Raw genomic sequence first — 5610 nt, forward strand, 5'->3', positions numbered from 1 at the left:
TCCAGGCTCAGCTCCGAGAGTCATATCCCACATTGCCAGGGAGATTTATTCCCCTGGGAGTCACGTCCCATGTAGGGGGGATGGCAGTGAGTTTACCTACAGAGTGGGCTTAGAGAGAGAGGCCACATCTGAGCAACAAAAGAGGTTCTCTGGGGGAGAGTCATAGGCATGATATAAGTAGGCTTAGACTCTCCTTTGCAGTAACAAGCTTCATAAGGGCAAGCCCCAAGACTGAGGGCTCGGCCTACTAAATTGTTCATCGTCAATGCTTGTGAGACTAACAGTAATTCCCCAGGTGGGGAAGTTTAATATTTCCACATTTTCCCCCCATTCCTCATGGGAATCCTGCAAATATATTTTTATTCTCTGCCCAAATTACTTTGGGATGTATTGGGGCTTCACACTAACCTATACAAACCTACCAGATCTCACTCCCTATTCAAAGTTCCATGTAATTATGGTGTTTGAATAAACTGACTATACAAGTTAAATTATTGAGTGTGCTACAGAAAATATAGATCCTGTACCAAATAGACATCTCTTCCCTTGGTCTCATGCAGAAGTTGAAGTTTTAAAACATAGTGAATATCATCCTTTACCCTTTGGCCCGATTTGTCTTAGCCCTAACCAGATCCACTTCATTCATACCTCTCATTGAAGTCTGAACTCTTTTCAGCTTTTTAAACAGTTCTGTATGAGGTAATACTGACATTCATACCTGCCAAGCTCTGTCTCTGAGCCCCAGGTGTCACACAGATACCTGAAGTTCCAGAGACCAGCCAGGTTACACACAAAGAGCTCAGCATCTCAGAATTCAGAGATAACCACTACAACTCAGGAATAGATGTAACTGCTGTAAGAACTTACAATCTAGGGACCTTTACAATAAGCCTTCCCCTGATAACCTGTGCTCGAAGATTCAATTCTCAGAGTTTATAATTTATAAGTTCATCCATATTAGTGAGGTGTTACAATGTTCGTCTTTTTGTTTCACGCAAAATGCTGTCCTCAAGATTCATTCACCTAGTACTATGTCTCACAACTTCATTCCTTCTTGCAGCTGCTCAATATTCTATTGTACACATACACCACAATTCACTATTCTGTTCATCAGTGGATGTACCTTTAGGCCACCTCCATCCATTGCAAATCGTGAATACTGCTGCCATAAACACCAGTGTCCCTGCTCTCAGATCTTTCAAATATATACCCCATAATAAAGCTTCAGGACCTTATGGCCTCCACATACTTAGCTTCTTGTGGAACCACCACACTGTCCTCCAGATAGGCTGCACCATTCTACTTCTCCACGAACAGTGAATAGGTATATCCCTTTCTCCATGTTTTCTCCAGCCCTTGTATCTCTCTTTTTACCTTTTCCCCCTGCAATCTTTTTTTTTTTATTTTTAATGAGATTGTTCAGATACCATACAATTATCCAAAGATCCAAAGTGTACAATCACTTGCCCCTGGGTACCCTCATACAGCTGTGCATCCATCACACTTAATTTTTGTTCAATTTTTAGAAACTTTTCATTACTCCAGACAAGAAATAAAGTGAAAGATGAAAAAAGAAAAAAAAGAAAAGGAAACTCTAATCCTCCCCTATTCCTAACCAACCCCCCTCAATTGTTGACTCCTAGTATTGATATAGTACATTTGTTACTGTTTATGAAAAAATGTTGAAATACTACTAACTGTAGTATATAGTTTGTAATAGGTATATAGTTCTTCCCTATATGCCCCTCTATTATTAACTTCTAATTGTATTGTCATACATTTGTTCTGGTTCATGGAAGCGATTTCTAGTATTTGTACAGTTGATCATGGACATTGCCCACCATAGGATTCAGTTTTATACATTCCCATCTTTTGACCTCCAACTTTCCTTCTGGTGACATATATGACTCTGAGCTTCCCCTTTCCACCTCATTCACACACCATTCGGCGCTGTTAGTTATTCTCACATCTTGCTACCAACACCCCTGTTCATTTCCAAACATTTAAGTTCATTCTAGTTGAAAATTCTGCTCATACTAAGCAACCACTCCCCATTCTTAAACCTCATCCTATATCTTGGTACCTTATATTTCATGTCTATGAGTTTACATATTATAATTAATTCCTATCAGTGAGACCCTGCCATAATTGTCCTTATGTGTCTGGCTTATTTCACTCATTATATTGCCCTCGAGGTTTTGTCATCAACCCATTTTTTTTTTTAATATGGTTTTGTTCACTCACCATACATTCCATCCCAAGTAAATAATCGATGGTTCTCTGCATGGTCATACATTTATGTGTTCACCGTCTTCACCACTATCTATATAAGAGCATCTACATTTCCTCCACAAGGCAGGAGGGAGAGTCAAAGAAGGTAGAGAGGCAAAGGAAAGAGGAAAAAAAATGACAGCTAGGAAGCAAAAGGAAAAATAACCTTAAATCAAAGTAGAATAAAGAATCAGACAATACCAATATCAAGTGTCTAACATGCCTCCCCTATCCCCTCCTCTTATCTGCATTTACCTTGGTATATCACCTTTGTTACATTAAAGGAAGCATAATACAATGATTCTATTAGTTACAGTCTTTAGTTTATGCTGATTGCATCCCTCCCCCAATGCCTCCTCATTTTTAACACCTTGCAAGGTTGACATTTGCTTGTTCTCCCTCGTAAAAGAACATATTTGTACATTTTATCACAATTGTTGAATACTCTAGATTTCACCAAGTTACACAGTCCCAGTCATTATCTTTCCTCCTTTCTTGTGGTGTCTCACATGCTCCCCACCTTCCTCTCTCAACCGTATTCATAGTTACCTTTGTTCAGTGTACTTACATTGTTGTGCTCCCATCTCCCCAAATTGTGTTCCAAACCACACACTCCTGTCTTCTATCACCCTGTAGTGCTCCCTTTAGTATTTCCTGTAGGGCAGGTGTCTTGTTCACAAAGTCTCTCATTGTCTGTTTGTCAGAAAATATTTTGAGCTCTCCCTCATATTTGAAGGACAGCTTTGCTGGATACAGGATTCTTGGTTGGTGGTTTTTCTCTTTCAGTATCTTAAATATATCACACCACTTCCTTCTTGCCTCCATGGTTTCTGCTGAGAGATCCGCACATAGTCTTATTAAGCTTCCTTTGTATGTAATGGATCGCTTTTCTCTTGCTGCTTTCAGGATTCTCTCTTTGTCTTTGACATTTGATAATCTGATTATTAAGTGTCTTGGCGTAGGCCTATTCATATCTCTTCTGTTTGGAGTACGCTGCACTTCTTGGATCTGTAATTTTATGTCTTTCATAAGAGATGGGAAATTTTAATTAATTATTTCCTCTATTATTGCTTCTGCCCCCTTTCCCTTCTCTTCTCCTTCTGGGACACCAATGATACGTACATTATTGTACTTTGTTTCATCCTTGAGTTCCCGGAGACGTTGCTCATATTTTTTCATTCTTTTCTCCATCTGCTCCTTTGCATATAGGCTTTCAGGTGTTTTGTTCTCCAGTTCCTGGGTGTTTTCTTCTGCCTCTTGAGATCTGCTGTTGTATGTTTCCATTGTGTCTTTCATCTCTTGTGTTGTGCCTTTCATTTCCATAGATTCTACTAGTTGTTTTTTTGAACTTTTGATTTCTGCTCTATATATGCCCAGTGTTTCCTTTACAGCCTCTATCTCTTTTGCAATATCTTCTCTAAACTTTTTGATTTGATTTAGCATTAGTTTAAATTCCTGTATCTCAGTTCAAGTGTACGTTTGTTCCTTTGACTGGGCCGTAACTTTGTTTTTCTTAGTGTAGGTTGTAATTTTCTGTTGTCTAGGCATGGTTTCCTTGGTTATCCAAATCGGGTTTTCCCAGACCAGAACAGGCTCAGGTCTCAGAGGGAAGAAATATTCAGTATCTGGTTTCCCTGCAGGTGTGTCTTAGAAAATTGCTCCACCCTTTGATGCCTCGGGTCACTGTGCTTTTCTGCCCAGGAGGTGACTGACGCCTGTTAGCCTATAATTCTTGACTGGTGTGAGGAGGTGTGGCCGTGTTCCCCCAGGCTCTGGGGTCTGGTTCTGAATGGAAAGGGCCCCACCCCTTTCCTCCTAGAGAAGACAGACCCCCCAGGTGGAGGTCATTAGCATTTCAATGGTCTCTCTCTGCTTGTGCTGTCTCCGCCCTTCCCCGAGTCACAGCCCTGGAAACTGAAAATGACTGGGGCTTTTTCCACTGAGCCGAAAAAGAAACAGATAGTCCCCTTCAGACCCAGTCCAAGGCGACCCTCCGGCTCTCCCAGGTCAGTCGTCACCCAAAGCCTCTGTCTGTTTTTTGGGGATGCGTACCTGTAGTGAGCAGTTCACACTCGCTACTTAAAACCCCAGTTGGAGCTCAGCTGAGCTATATTCGCTTGCTGGGAGAGAGCTTCTCTCTGGCACCACGAGGCTTTGCGGCTCGGGCTATGGTGGAGGGGGTCTCACGTCTTGGATCCACAGGTTTTACTTACAGATTTTATGCTGTGTTCTCGGGCATTCCTCCCAATTCAGGTTGGTGTATGATGAGTGGATGGTCTCGTTTGTCCCCCCGCAGTTAGTCTGGATTATTTACTAGTTGTTTCTGTTTTTTTGTAGTTGTTCCAGGGGGACTACTTAGCTTCCCCTCCTCTCTATGCCGCCATCTTGCCCCACCTCCCCCCCTGCAATCTTATAGAGATATATTTACATACTATACAAGCATCCATGGTATACAGTCAATTGTTCACAGTATCATCATATAGTTGTGCACTCATCACAACATATCCATATTCATTACTCCAAAAAAATTTTTAAAAAGAATAATAAAAAAGATAAAAGAAAAAATAAAAATAAAATACAATAATAAGGTAAAAATATGGAACGCGTCATGAATTTGTGTGTCATCCTTGTGCAGGGACCATGCTAATCTCTGTATTGTTCCAATTTGAGTACATGTACTGCCAAAATGAGCACTCTATTTCTTAAAAAGAAAAAAAATCCATAAAATTAAATTCTCTTATCTTAGAAGTACTCCTCTTCCAGAATGCTCAGTTCTCTTGCTACTGTTTGGGCTGGCAGATTTAGGCTTCACGCCTCGCACCCTGGAATTGAACTTGGCTGTCCTTCTAGGCTAGAGCTACTGTACTGGGTATCATCTGCTAACTTAATTCCAATTTTTTGCTAATCACTAATCTATCAGAGTCATTGCTCTTAGTTATTCCATTATCCCCCCGGGAGAAGAGGAAAGGGCTAGTGAACCTCTTCTAATTTGAAAGAAGAATCTTATCCTTTCTTAGGTGTTGCAGAGTAGCCAATTATCAAGATAGACAATTGTTCTTTGATTATTTTTATTTAATTTCCCACAGACATCTTTGGGAAATTATTTTCAGCAGGGATGGCAACAATTTCTTTTGAAATCTTGGGAGATTTCATTCTTACAAAGACAGATTTAACATAACAGGGAACAGAATAGGTCGGCAAGAGTTAGGATTTCCACCGAGATCTCCATGTTCCCAGGATAATGAGAAACGTCTGCTTGTGGACATTCTCATTGTAAACCCTATCAAATGACTCTCCATCTCTTTCTTAGACTCCTTATGTTCATTATAATGACTTGAG

The 5610-nt window shown here is 40.5% G+C and overlaps 1 non-coding gene across 1 annotated transcript; it reads right to left on the minus strand.

Annotated features, from left to right (window-relative positions):
• Positions 1-4861: 4861 nt before the first annotated feature.
• Positions 4862-4965, minus strand: LOC119515064. Its single transcript, XR_005212959.1, has one exon. It is a non-coding gene; the product is annotated as a U6 spliceosomal RNA (small nuclear RNA).
• Between the last annotated feature and the right edge of the window lie 645 nt (positions 4966-5610).

This window comes from Choloepus didactylus, chromosome 18 (assembly GCF_015220235.1).
Source record: "Choloepus didactylus isolate mChoDid1 chromosome 18, mChoDid1.pri, whole genome shotgun sequence".
NCBI lineage: Eukaryota > Metazoa > Chordata > Mammalia > Pilosa > Megalonychidae > Choloepus > Choloepus didactylus.